Below are 15,181 nucleotides of genomic sequence, written 5' to 3' on the forward strand. Positions count from 1 at the left end.
TTGGAAATGACTCGAACTCTTTAAGGAGTCATGGTATTGTCATCACATCACTGAACCCAATGTGCATTTCATGGTGGTAGGCGTAAAATGGTAGAACGGCTATCTCTGCTCTGTCAGAGACATTTTCTGAGATTTATTGTCTGGGATTTTTGTCAAGACAAAATTTATAATTTCACACGTATACCTATCACAGCAGAGAGCAAAGATATATTCCAAAACAAAATAATAAACAGTGGAGTCGTTATTCTGAAGGACTGTCTTTGATCTGTTTGATCTCTGAGCTCAGTAGCTCTACTTCATATTTCTCCTTTTCCCATGTTTTGGTTTAATAACTATCACCAGTTCCGTATGAAACATTGCCATCCAGTGCTGAGCCCACAGATGTTCTTCAAGAGTAAAGTAAGTTTCTGAGCTCCAGACAATTTCACCCACTTGCCGTTGCCTGCCTTAAAACATCCTCTTAGAAGTATTATAATTATTCCTGGCTTTTCCGTAGTTGTCTGCAGTTGTGGTGGGTTTTGTAATTCCCATCAGAAAACCCATCTTTTTAAGGACAGTTTTGAAGATAATGAAACAATTCCATTGCTATGGAGTTATTTTTTGGTTGGTTGGTTGGTTGGTTTTTTTTTAATTTCTCTTTATGATTGTAAGGAATTTCAGAGTATGTAATGTAGAGAGTATGCGATGTATGTGTGTAGCCTTGTGAACTTTTAGCTCTTCTGCTTAGAACATTACCAAGTTAATATTCACCTATACCTGACAGGTAGAATAAGTTGCCTTGAAATATTCAAAAAAAAAAAACACACTAAAAAAACACATGTATTCATGCTGTATAGTTAGAAGAACACCGCTTTTCATTTTCATATTTAATGTGCATCTTTAAGGATCATCAGAGTGGCTAGTAGTGCTGCTGGAGAGTTCCACTTGAGGAGGTAAATCCTCTACTGTCATTCAGAGGAAAAGTAAGTGCAAATGTTATGTTACACAACAAGCAGTCAGTTGTCTGTGGCAGGTTTCTGTAAGTATCTGCAAAGTATCAGATTTCATTAGTTTTGTCATCTATTTTAAAATTTTGTGCCTACAGGCTTTGGGAATAAAGAGGAGGAGGTTAGTCTTTAGGGAAATCTCAGCCTAAATCAGACAATGCCAATTAATTCCAGGTGGCTCATATGGCATATCTTCAAAGTTGATTTTTGCCTTTTGCTCTTAGTGGGAAATTGTCCTGTACATAGAAGGATAGATTTTTAAAACTATATGTGACCGGCACCAAAAAACACAGGATGTCTTTCCTGTAATTTCCTAGATCATTGCATTTCAAATAGCAACCTGTTTTCTGGATATGGCTGATTTTTAGATTTGTGCTGACCACCTTTTCCTCCTGGGACAAGTAAGGAATGGTTTGTGGCCAAATCCTGCTTCTGCACAGACAGGCACTTTGAACTCAAGTTGCTGCCATCGCCACCAGAGCTCATGAGAAAGTGAGGGAGGAGGACAAAATTATTCCAAAATTGTGATCCAGCCGTAATAACAATGAAGGCCACCCAGAATTAAGCCATCCTTTTGGATAGTAGACACTGAAAAGCAACCCAAGAAGTACTGTGGTCAGCATTCACACAGAAATGCATACACACAACTCTGGGAAGGATTGAAGAAATCTCTTTGGTGATAACCAGTCAAATTATTTGCAGTGTCTGGAGTTTTGGGGTCCTGACTTGTGGGTTTAGGGTGGTCTTTAAGTAAATAGAATGGGCTGGATTAAGATCTAGTGTTTTATGGAATTTTCTCTGCAATTAATTCACAGTGTGGCTGGAGATGAGGCTATTTTTTGTATATGTTTAGAAAAAAAACACATTTGAATTTAGGAACAAATAAGGGGAGAAGTATCTTGTTTCACTTAAATTAATGCATGATAAAAGAAAAGAAAGGGGACCATTTAGCTAAAGAACAATATGAGATAGTTTGGTAACTAAATATGCTTGGTGTTCTCTGTTGCTAATGTTCAGTGTTTCTTGGTTAGAGGAGGATGTTTGGGTGAATTCATGATTACCTGTGTGATTCTCAGTCAGAAACATATCCAGTGTTTGTCGAGATGGTCTGTGTTCACTGAGAGTAGAACTAAGAGCCATAAGTTTATAGGGCTTTCCATTGGCTCAACAGAATAAAATTGAAAACTGGCTTTCACCAGATCTCTGTCTGGGAGAGGAGATGAGCTGTCCCAGCCACTTCCCTGTTGCTGTGTGATCCAGATTGTCCTGAAAACACAGTTGTGAGTAATTCATTTTAACTAGTGCATCGCTATTTTAGTGCAAGCAACATTCATCTAGTTCGTTCCTCTGTGTTGTTTGGTAGCCAGTGAAGTATCTTCATAGGTACACTAAATGCAACTGAATGTTCATATGACATTTAATTTTTATGAGCAGAACAGCCTCCTGGAACAAATTGCTGAACTGCTAAGCTGCTAGCTCTTCTAATGCCCTCCAGACAATTCATATTGAAAATAAAATGGCAAGTGGAGAACCATCATGCTGTCTGGTTTGGGACAACATATGCACACGTGCACACACACGTGTAGGGCATTGTCTGAGCAGTTTGTGTGATTCCATGTGCCAGGTATTATTTTCAGAATATTCATTGCTTTATGAACCTATATTTGTGCTGTCTTACATGCTTTTTACTCCCTGCTAGAATGTCTCTACTGCTACTGCTGCACTTGCTCTGGCTTTGTACCAGGAGCGAAGATCTGGTTTCTTCAGGCAGACGTGCCAACATTTCAGGCTCGGTGCAGTCAATCAGACCTGCGTAGGTCTGCGAGGTGGCAGCCTTCGCCGTGGTTATGCAACTCTCGTGCATGGCTGCGAGTTGATTAAGACACGAAGGAATGGAGAACCCTACATCTTTTCTTGAGGGAAGCTCACAAAGGGTTTTATGTGTGTCTTTTGAAGATGCTGAGCAGAGCCTTGCTACCTGCAGTGCTGTCTTGCATGGCAGAATGGAGTCCTTTGGGCTGTTCAAGCGCAAGCTGCCTGGAAAGCTGCAGCGCACGGTCAGGCTAGCATGGGTTCACTTCCCATAACCATTGCTCAACCTCCTGGATATCTGTGATCAAGATCCCAGAGTGTGACTAGCAAGGTCAGTGTTGATTTTTGTTGCCTTTTAAAGTCTTGGTCATGTTTTAGCATGAGATATTACATGCAGCCGAGCTGCTTATTGACTTGATTGAGAAATGTGATGAATTTGAAAGCCTTTTCTGAAGATTTCTCAGCTGAAGGTTATAATGCTTTTCAAGTGCTGTTCCTGGTGCATTAAATGTAGTGGTGCTATTTAAAGCCAAGAATGAAGAGGGAACTCTCTGGCATTAGTTGCCTCGGTTATAAATAATTTTAGATGTTAGGTTTTATATGATGTGGACATGCACAGTGTACTTACAGACCGGCTGGCTGGGCTGTCTGCATTTAATGTCAAAGGGTAATGCTCCATGAAAGGGTAGCTATAGGGACTTCTTCACAGTGACTTTTCATTTGGGGGATTTCACATTGGAAAGAAGGGCTGTTTGATTCTGCAAGGTGCAAAAAGTACCCCAGGGAATGCTGGGGGGTACCTCAGAAACAGAGTGTTGTTTAGCCCTCCTAGGATTAAACCTCATAGAAGGAGTTTATTTATGTCATTTGAACTAATTGTTCTTGTTTATGTTGTTTTGTATTGTTCTCATCTATAAACCTAAAATAAATGACAGCAGCGTTCCTAACGCACTGGTTCTGTCTGCTGTGGGTGATACCTACCACTGGTGTGAGGCATGTTCATCGTGTTAGGCATGCCATTTTCAGGGAATGGAATCAATATACTTCTCTGATTTAATTTTTAAAGTTCTCACCAATCCAGAGATGGATCCTACTTTAAATACTTTGTTTCAGAGCAGTATTTGATTGCGAAGGAGATTTGTCAAAGCCTTTGTATAAGAATCTCTTGAATTCTTACTGCCTTAGACTTAAGGTAAATGAAATATGGAAAATAAGCAGTGTGTGAATCTCATTTTTAGATTTCTGTAAGCAAGAGAAAGCAAACTTGGCTTTTAGCACCTGCTATAATTGGCAGATTATTAATACATACTTCATTTCAGGTGTTCCATGCTGAGAAAGTTGTGGCATCTTGATTTAGTGACCTAGAGGCATTAGATACATACTTCAAATAATGTTTTATTGAAAGACTATTAGTCATTCTTATATCACTTCTTATTTATTTATTTATTCATTTATTTATTTTTTTTCAACAGGAAAGCTAACAAGGAGGTAGATAAAGATGTGTCTGGGAAATAATTTCTGCAATGGTTGATTTAATCTCTGAAAATAGTTGAACTGAAAGTAAGCGGTCATAGTTGCTATGCATTTTAGGCTTTCAGAGGAGGGGTTGTTATTCTAAAAATGCTTCAAAATTGGTTGCAAGTGGCTAAATCTGGTACTGAGGGCATTTTGTAATCCCTTTAAAATGTCATCTTTTCTGTGTCCCATAAAAAGGCATATAGAAGCAAGTGAGATAGGAATTCATTTCCTTCCATGACACTTTTGGAAGCAAAGCCATTTCCAGTATAATCTATGAATTCCTTTAGTTTTAAATTAGATAGATTCACCCTTTCTCTCTCCCTCACTCTCTTTTCTCCCTTTGGCCCCCACAGGAAAAAAAACCAACACATTTTATAAAAAATTGAATTTTAAATAATTTTCAATAAAAATGAAATTTCAGTAAAATTTGAGATGGGAAGGAAGGAGGGAAATGAAGCGTGAATCATTAGTTCTTCACTTAATTTCCATTGTTACACCACAAAATGATGCTTCTTTTTGTGCTGTTGAGCTGTTCCCTTTGAGATTGCCCTGTGGAGTGCACAGGAGCACACAGCCCAAACCTTTCTAAAAAATATGTAGTCTTTATACCAATTTCAGCAGTCACCTCAGGAGTTTAAGCACATGGAAGGGCTCTTGTGATTTCTACTTTAAAATTAGTGGCAAAGCCCCTTCTAGCAAATCACCAGCTTTTGTGCAAATCAGTACGGTTTTCAGCAGGGAAAGGTTTGGGATTTAATTTTATCCTTAAGTCATAACTCATATCTTTGTATTAGACCAGAAAACAAAATCAAGGATTGTATTTGCATGTACAGCTCTACTGGTTTGGCAAGGGTTTATTTCATTTATTTATTTATTTATTTATTTATTTAGGCTGGTTTTGAAGAGGACAAAATAGATGGAATTGATCTGATTTAGGCTTTTGCTAATGTCTTGCACAAGAGGATGTAATGGAAACTTAGTAACCATGGGGTAAGAGGTAAAGCCCTGTTACTGATTAGAAACAGTAAATAAAAACAGAAAGCTGCATATCATTTTTTTTCAGGCATTTTCCATCATGGAAAATTATTGTTAATGGCATACCTCTGGAATGAAGTGGAAATGGAGCTAATAGAAATTTTCCAAACATTTTTTTTTAATAATAAAACCAAATGTTAATTCAAGATGGCAATAGTGGAGCTTTCCCACTTTGATACAAGAAAAGCTAATACTTTCAGCCTTTCTAATTGAAAGAGCTTAAAATAAAACCTAAATATTCCCCCAACAACCAAAAATCCAAATAAACTGAGAAAAAGATTATGTATAACAGAAGTCTATATATAAATATACATATATATACACATATATATGATGATATATTATAGAAGGAATAGACAATGAATTTTGAGCTGGTTAATTCAGATAATAAATTGATAATTAGAAAAAGAAAACCTTAAAAAAACTGTGAAGGAAACGTATTTGAAACAATTAAAGAAAGTACTAATTTCATAAATAATGATGTAACACTTAATAATAAATAATACATGATAATAATAAAATTATATAATATTTAATTTGTAAATAATGATATAACTCTTCATAATAAATAACTCAGAGCCCCACTGTTTAGGTAAAAGCTTAGTAAATTTTTTTGTTAAGTTTTGAGATGTAAGTGCAATTTAGAATAGCCTTTGCATTTACATAGGCCAGGATAATTGCTATAAAATGTGCTTATTACCTACTTAAATTGTCATAAGAAGCAAATATGCATGCACATTAGTATGTTTCCACATATTTGGCATCTGCCTAACATCTGTCTTGGGCTGGTGTCATAAATGGATTTTTTTAAGTTTCTTTGCTTCAGTTGGAGATGACATGAGTTCCATCAGCCTTGTGGAAAAGCAGCTTACAATGTTATTCAATAGCTAACATCTTAAAAAAAATAAAAAGTACAATGCCTTAATATTTTGTGGTTTTTTTTGGTAGATCTTTCTTGCATGTGTGCTAGAGAAACATTCTCCATAGGGTCTCAGAGAAGTCACTAGAGGCTTGTTAGCAGAGGTTTAACTACTACGTATAGGATATGCCCCTAGCAGGAGCTCAAGAGCAGTATTGTGATAAGTGGGAGGCAGGAGAGGCAGGGGCTGGATGTTTCAGGTTGTGACCTGGGTGTGTTTGGTTGAGGCTGAAAGAAGCCCTGCTTCCTTCCATGTTGAAGAAACAACAGTTTCTTCCATGTTGGAGAAACTCACAGCTTTGGAGAAAAAGCTCCTGAGTAGCAGAGCTGAGTGCCCTGATGCTGGGGCAAGTGCTCCTGTGACAGAGTATCTCAGGCTCATTCTGCATCCGTTAAACCTTCTACGTTTTGCTTTTACTGAATACACCTTGTGGCTTCGTGCTTCTGTTGGAGAAAATAAGTTTGTGCGTCGTAGGCCATGCGGGGCCTTGTTTGGGCCCTCTCCCAAGGCACCATGTGAAGCCACCTCTGGTGCTCCTTTCCCAGGCCCCCAAGGAGATGTCAGACCCATTCGTTTCAGCCCTGGCAAAACATGGCTTTACTTTCACTTACGGATTGAGTGTTAGTTGCAGCTTTGATTTTCTTGCTCTTCTTTGTATACGTTACAAGCTTTTCTATCTAAATTCCCTATTTGTATTTGCACTCTACTCAAGGTGTGGATTCAGGCCAGAAAGCATGTGTGGATTTATTTATTTTTTTCTTTTTTAGAGAGCATGGCTTTAAATAGATACATTCTTTCTTCAAGGCTTCTCCAAAACTCTGATTTTAGACTTGGGGACTGCTCTATGAGTCAGCACTGCAAACAGTTCCTTTAGCCCCTTTGGGAATATTGGGAGATCAGCAAGTGATAGCTGGTAGTAGCTTGGGACGTGATTAATATTAGGCTAAATGACTCATTCTTGGGTCAAAATAGCTAGTAGGAATTTGTGCCTAATGTGGCCCTTCATGTTGTTACACAAGAAGTGCAGTTTAGCAGATCTATTCTTCCTGCCTATTTTAGTCTAATAATATATTATATTTAACAGGATGTGTTACATTTCTCTTACAGAAGGTCAGGATTTGAGGTATTTTTCTTTCTAAGTACAAAGTGAAAGAGAATTATTAAACAAAAAGTTGAGAGAATTGGCAAGTGATAACTTATTTTAATCTGTACCGCATTCTGTAGGAAGTAATTTCAGTAGGCTGCTTAAACTGTGAGAAGCAACCTGAAATAAAAGTGTTGTAATAAATAGGAAGCCCTTTAAAGACTGTGGAATTGTGATTTAGTTTCTTCAGAAACAATCCTATCACAACATTATAGGGTTAGGCTAATTTACCACTGAGTTTTATAACGATTCTTTTTCTCTCAGATATTTATGATTGTTTTATGTAGGTTAGCACATAGATTGAATTGATTTTTTTTGGGGGGGGGGGAAGCTGGGCTTTTATTTTCATATGTAAATACAGATTCATTTTTCTTAATACTATGAAGAATATTCAGAGGTGGGAGCTATGCATATCCTCACAAATAGTTAATTGGACTATTTTTTCTAAATTTTGTGTTCCTTTGAATCTGGTTTGTTCTTACGGGAATATTTGGCTTCAGTGAATGGATTTTTCCAGTTTTATAATCAGAAAATTCCTTGCCAGATCTATTTGCCCTCATTGAGAGATCTCTTTCATATGCAGAAATGAGCCCTCTTAATGATACATGGTCTTACATGCAATTAAAAATCAGAAACCTGTGTGCTGAAAGAATACATAACTAGTTCTCTTATACTCTAGACAGTACTTTAGCTTGCAGTTTGTTCCTCTGCTTTTAGAACTTCATTAATTTTGACTCATTGCAGTTAAAGCAGCTGTCTCTGCTGTGTCTTGGAGTGGAGGCATTTTTTCTCCCAAGTTCAAGTTAACACGGATATCAGCTCTCAGAGCCACTACTAGCATTGCAGAAGTTTCTGGGACATTGATCTAGCATATTTAAAACTTGTATGAATTAATACTCCAGAACTTCAGTGAATTTCAAAATAATAAATCTTTTAATATTTTACATTTTAAAATATTTTTGCTATCAAGGATCTTAAGGCATCCAATGGAAACAACTGTCCATGTAGATACCTGACTGAGAGACTTGAATGCCTACATATGGGATCATCCTAGCAGATTACATCGAGGTGCTCATTACTTTATTTATCTCGACACAGAAAAGATTCCTGCTGGCACTTCATGAATCCTTTTATGAATGCTAATATATCTTTTCAAATCCTGTTGGAGTTACACAAGTTGTACAAACCATGTCATGTTTTCCTTTTTTTCTTGTGGATGTCAAGTTACCTTTGTTACAGTTGGCTGCAAAGTCCTGACTTCCAAGGCGAAGCAGCAGGCTCTATTTTAGATTTCTATTCGAGGAATTGTAATGGTTCACTTAGACGCCAGTCCTGCCAGCACTTTTGTTCATGTTTAACTTCCACACAATATGGGTAGCCATATGGACAAGCACGTGGATACGCTTTTGCAGAGCTAACGCCTCTGGTTATGTAAAACGGCATGCCTTTTTGGCCTGGAGCTGCTGGGCTGTAGCTGTGAGACAAGTCAGAGACAACAGCAGAGCAGCTTTTAATCAGTTTGTCATTTGGGCTCCAACAGTATTTTGGTTTAGTCCATGCAAGAGTTTTCTTTTTGCAAATGAATGTAAATTATTTTTTTTCAATTCCCTGGGCATAAATTTCTGAATACAGCTCTGTCAATATCTTCATACTCTTTTGACACGAGAAGAGAAAGTCTTAAAGGAGCCTTCTGTAGCAAAATAAAACACATAAAATAGTTCTCTCTTACAGTTCATGCTTTCTAATGTGGTCAGCTGTTTCATAGCAAGAAAAGAATTTCTGATCCAATTCTTTATGGCAAGAATGAGCTGCAAAAATCCCTGGAGTCAGAGAACTGTTGGATGAGGCACTAGATTAATCCAAGTACGATATAGTTGCTAAGGAGCCGAAAATGCTAAAACCAAAGCTCTCTAAAGACAAAACTGAAGCTATAAAGTAATGTTGTTGGTCAGGACACTGTTGGATTTGTAACTAGAAACAAACTGGGAGCCAAACTGGAAGAGTTTTTGTTTGGGGTTGCTCCCTGCATAAGACATGTACATGTATAGACTGTGTTCAGAATACTATAGGAAGTTAGGGAAGAGAATTATGTACTTGTAGTATCCTTAGGGTTTGTCTACACTGGCAGGTAAATTAGCTTCTGGTTTGCTCCCAGCCTGTGGTCTCCCAATGGAAGTCATGCAGATGCTGTGTGGGTATACTGCAGCTTGTCTGGGGACAGTTGACATCCCTAAAATACTTCTTGTGGAAAAGTGAGCAATGTTGTGTCGTGCTGTGGTTGTGTACTGTTGGTGGAGTAAGGGTTAGTTAGTCCTTTCTGTCGTTACTATCTACTTCCTCCTGTTTCCTAATTCAAAGTCCTTATTTTGAATCAAATCCTGACCCCAACGATATAACTTGCAGTTTTGCTGTTGGCCTCAGTCTGACCAGGTTTGTGTATTTAATAGCAAGAACTGTTTGTCTTGCTCTGTGAATATGACAACATGCCCTTGACAGGTCTATGCTAATTCTGCACAGTGCAAGAGGTTTTGAAATGTGTGTATCTACAAATTCAAACAGTGCATAAAATGTCCATAAGAGATTTTATAGGTGTTTTCTAGATGCTATAGCAAGAACTATGATTGTAGGGAATTAATAAGTCTATCAGAATGCAAATTTGAAATTAAACTACTTTCTTCAGCTTGTTCTACATTCTTGGAAATAAAGAATTCCAGTTCCCCTGGTTAAATTTGGGCCCATTCTCCTGTCACTACCACATCTATGGCCACGTTTAGGAAGTAGTGGGCAGTAGTTCTCAATATTTTTTTCCCTTTCTGAATTGTCTTTTATTAATAAAGCCACTTGGGAACTATTTACATGTGGTGTTATGCCAGAGAGTGGTTCCAGCCCTAGGTGTGGCAGAAATTCATAGCCCAGTGCAGTGCATCACCACTAACCCAGCAGGAGCCTACTGGAAAGCCATCGGAGGGAGCATAACACCACCAACAGGCTAGCCTCATGCTCAGCTCATCTGGGGGGAAGGCTAGCTTTTAGAAGTCAAGAAGCGTTTCTGTATTCAGCAGATTACGAAGTAATTACAGTATTTATTTATTTTAAGGAGGAATGTTTTCCCATGATTAATAGATTAATTTATGCATTAACAACAGTTTCTAATGGATCTACATAGTTGGGAATGATTCAGCACTGGCCTTGAGGATGTTAACTATAATCCATGCAAGTAATTACCAAGTTATTAATGGACTTCCTAGAGGCTGAAACATTGGGAAATAAATGCCTAGATATTGTAATGGGTGAGAATGATGCAGTTTAATAGCCGTTTCTTTCTGTTTTCACCCAAGAAAACCGATTAGCAGCATAAACCTCAATCATAACTTCTTGTTTTTGTCTTCTGACTGGATGTTTCCAAGGCTAAATTTTAAAGAGGGAGATAGGAGAATGGGGTTGATAATGAGCTCCTGGCAATTAGGTCTGACATGGAGAGATCTACAGTGGAGATGGTACCATACAACTGGTGGAAAGCAGAGTTATGAGAACAAGGAGATTCCCTTAGCTTCAGAAGTGGGCAAGGCTTAGCTAGAAAGGAGACACAGTTTGTATTTAGCAGGGATTTGCTCTGCATGAGGGGAAGCAGGAGCATTGACATCACTGGAGCTTTCCTCCCTACGCCTTTTAGCATCTTTTTAATGTTCTCTGAACAAAAAGAGAGATACTGAAAGACAAGTGTTTTAAGAGAAACAATATACTGTGAATAATGTTGACTGGAAATTCTACTGCTTGTTTAGGGCGGGGTTGTCTGCCACTGAAAGTAATAAAAATACAGCTGTATATTATCCATTGGAGTTTAGTTTATTCTGGAAGCTAATTTTTAAGAAACTGAGGATTATTTATTGATCGTGTCACAGGAGTATTTGGACTATTCTAATTCCAGTCTTCAGCATTAGACTGAATTAAATTTTTTACATTTCAAGCCATATAAAGTAGAAGAAGCTATACGGTGTGCCTACCCCAGTTCAGCAGAATGGTCTCTAACCACATTGTAAATAGAGACTCTTCTCTCTTGTTTCTTATCACAGCAATACTTTTCAAATTAATTATATTCTTTTAAAATGTACTTAGCAAAAGCAGTTTTCATGCTATGCTCTAGGATTCAGGTTTCAAAGTGTTGCAAAGTGGTTCTCAAAGAGCTCAGCACACTTCTAAGTCAAATTGTTTTTTACAAGGGCAGCAAATGTGAAAGCTGGGAAGACTTAGATTTCATGTCAGAGACAAAGTTTTACATCCACACTTTTTTTTGTCATCCAGGATGTTTAAAAAGAGTCCCCTGGGGATGAATGGGGGGTACCTTCTCACCTGCGTATGCTTTGTATGTAAGCAGACAGGGGTATTCCAGTGTAGAAAGCGGCATCCTGATGAGATGTTATGATGCGAAGAGGGTGGATATGATTTATCTGAGCAGCAGCAAGACTTTCTCCCTCCCCGCCTTCGCTGGGCAAATCATTTGCCAGCTCCCAGCTCTCCAATCACCTGGGGCTGTGGAGCCTCCACCCCCTCTGCCGCAGCAGCTCGCACACCACCTACAGCTTGCTTTTAAGCAAATATTTCAATAAAATCACTTTCAGTCATTACTCTGACATTTAGGACTACAGAAGTTCAGGACTGGGCAAGAGAAGCAGAAGTTTGCCTAGCAGAAGTTGCTCTGAATCAGGTTTGTAATGCTAAAAGAAGCAATCTGAAAACAATGCAGCTTTTCATATGAAACTCTGCTTTTAACATATGTGCTTTTTGAATAGTGAGACATGTGCTATGCAGAATTAAATTTAGTGTGCTTTACATTGTTACATCTCTAAGTGCGAATTAATGTGTTAATACAGAAGATGTGATCTATGTTTTCCTTCTCAGTCTGAATGGAAGGTATTTCTGCTTTTAGGTAGTAAATTTTTCCTTTTCCATTTATGCATATTCTGTTACAGGTGCTGCTTTCCAGTTTTAGGGCCTTATGTATTATTTGGGTGCACTGCTTTAAATATTCCAAGACAGTGGAAAATTTTTGAAAGTCCTGGGCACAACATCAACTTTTAGGACATCAAAAAGTTGCAGTTGCAGTAGAATCATGTATTGCGTGGGCATTTGTGTACACACGTACAAATCATAGACTATAGTTATGCTTAACCTCTGATTTTTATTTTTATTTTTTTACTTTCATGTATTATTGCACTAGATACTGCAACTTTGAATAAGGTCTTGCAATAACATATCTTGAATAATAAATCCTGCAAACAAGATTTTTCACCAAAATTAAACAGAGTTAAAACAACTGGTGCAACTGGTAAAACTTTTCACAGGTTTTTACAGGAAACTGAGGCTGAAGAAAGACTGAATTAATCTGTATATATTTATATTTCTGCATTTTGAGTATGTTACAAATTTGTTGGGGGTATTTTCTCAGTAATTTATATGCTATTTAAAGTGTAAAACTACTGCACCTAATGAAGTATATTACAACATATAATATGAAGTCAACAAAATAGATTAGAAGTAAATTAAATTACTTTTGCTTAAGAAATCTTTAAATATACATCTTGATAACAGTATAACAACTTTCAGAGGTATTATGTGGCTATATAATACTTTTCATATGAGAATTTTTATCATTTTCATTAGAACTTTAAATGGAAAATTTAGTACAAAATATTGACTTGCAACACAGAGGTTATTTAATCAAAAGTTGTTTTGTTCCATGTACAGCTTGGGTTTGATGAGTACTGACTTAAATCACTCATTTAGCATAATTAAAATGTCATTTTGAAATGAACGTGTGGTACAATTCACAACGACTTTATGATATAACAGTAATTTTTCTGCGCTATCAATATCCACCTATTGTTTGCGTTTTGTTTTGGGGTAGGAGGCTGTTAGCTTTTTTCACATAGAGAATGCTTTGTGAGAATGGTGGCTTTTACAGACTATGAAGTAGTCAGTGCAATTTTAAAGATGAATAGAAACTTTCCATGTGGAGACTTTGCCCCTTGCTTTCTGTTTGTAGACACAATTTTTTTCATAGCAAACCTTTGCTGCTAGAAGAGGGCTAGCAATGGATGGCCATTAAATGTGGCTGATCATCCATCTGAATGGGAGACCTGCCATGAGTTATAAGGCTGAACTCATCTGCTTGAGCTAGCATTCAGATGAACATAGATCAAGCAGTAAAATAGCTGGTTTACAACCAGGAATTTTCCTGACCAGTAAAGACTGAAGTTAAGAAGAAGGGTCTGTCATCAGCAGAGTCTGTCAGAACAAACAAGATGATAAGGGGCAGAAGGAATGGGAGAAGGATCCATGCTTAGTCAAGTACTCCAACATACAGTATATATGTCCATGAGACGTGAGGAGCTTATGTTTTTTCCTCTGTGTTAGATAGGTCTGTCCAATTGCTTTCCTGTCCAAACTAGGTGCTCCAGTCCCTCCTGTCCCTTTGTTGCATGCTGTTGAAGGGGTAAAACTAAGCTGTGACGTGCTCGGCTGCACATTTCTTTCTAGGAACGTTTTCAAGGAAGGGAGAGGCTTTAACGCGGACTGAGCATTGGTTCTCAAGTCCCAGGCAGTTGAACTGGGGCCTCCCCTTTTCAGAGGACCGCTGGAGCTGTTTTCTGTGTTATAGAATAATCCGTAGCTAAAGAAAAACTTAATCCAGGGGCGACGTCAGGAGTATGGTGACCCAGTGCAGGCAGAGCCAGGGAGCTGCCAACTGAGTTGTTTGCGGCAAAAGGATCTTGCCAAGGTCAGTGACGAGTGGACTTATAGGTGTTTGCTTGTGACAGATGTCTCTGTGAAGTAGACTTCACCGACGTGGCGCCTAGCGCAGGTTTGAACACGTGGGAGAAGCAGCAGCTTGGGCCTGCTCCTCGCCTCACTCAGGGATAACTGCCCGCTGTTGGTCAGCGTCAAGCTCAAGCTGTCAAGCATGCCTTGCCAGGAGGCCTTGGAGAAGGGCCTGGGCTGGTCAGCTGTGCACAGGCAGCCCTCAGGGGCCTCGGCCAGAGCTGCTGCCAGCAGAAACAGCGAGGAAGCAGAGGCCCCAGCGGTCAGCCTGCTGGGAAGGGGCAGGTTTCCACTGCAGCAGGAGTAAGGCCCTTTTTCAGTGCTGTGGCAGCAGTGTGAGCTTGTCCAGGATAATGCTGCCACCAAAAGGTACTCCCAGCTCCTGCTGGAGCCTTCCTGCTTCTGTGGCTAGTGGCTGACTGTGGGACCTGCTTAGCCACAGTGTGACAGTGAGGTGTGCTTGTGTGGCAGCACACGTCCCTGTGGACCTGTGCCCAGGTCGTTCCTCTGGATTACCTTCTTCTGCATTGCAGTACCTTGCGGGTGGCACCTTGGAAGAAGGTTAAGCTTGCCAGTGGTTTCTGAAGACACTTTGTCACCTCCTATGCCATTTAGGGCCGTGTGGAGACCAAATAAGCCCATCAGTTCTTCCTGTCAAGTATGAAGTGATGGATGCTGGATTCTTTGGATGTCTGTGCCAAATCTGAATGGGGCCCCTGTCTGAGGCAGCACTCTGTACTTGGTACATTGCAACAGGAGTTGTGAAACAGCACTCAGACATTGTTTGTTGTATATTCGCACATAATTAGTAAACAGCGTGAGATATTCTGGATTGCAGAGGTCATCGTAGAAGGCTATGTGTTCTTCAAGTCCATGTTAGGATGGATATACCTAAAATGATATGTTTCTCCAGTATGAGGGATTTATTTCCTCTACAGACACAAGGT

General features: G+C 38.9%; 1 protein-coding gene across 8 annotated transcripts in view; it reads left to right on the top strand.

Annotated features, from left to right (window-relative positions):
- Positions 1–15,181, top strand: part of SLC7A2 (solute carrier family 7 member 2) — a 52,495-nt gene that overhangs the window by 13,626 nt on the left and 23,688 nt on the right. For 2 of the 8 annotated variants that reach the window (XM_083833514.1, XM_083833518.1), the window contains exon 2: positions 2,943–3,129. The exons of 2 other annotated variants lie outside the window; for them this stretch is intronic. The gene's annotated coding sequence lies outside the window, so the exon portion shown is untranslated. Of the gene's footprint in view, positions 1–2,942; positions 3,130–3,160; positions 4,359–11,963; positions 12,121–15,181 lie in introns of those variants that run through there. 4 more of the 8 variants (XM_083833519.1, XM_083833517.1, XM_083833515.1 and 1 more) reach the window with 3 other exon arrangements.

This window comes from Anser anser (assembly GCF_964211835.1).
Source record: "Anser anser genome assembly, chromosome: 4".
NCBI classification, from domain to species: domain Eukaryota; kingdom Metazoa; phylum Chordata; class Aves; order Anseriformes; family Anatidae; genus Anser; species Anser anser.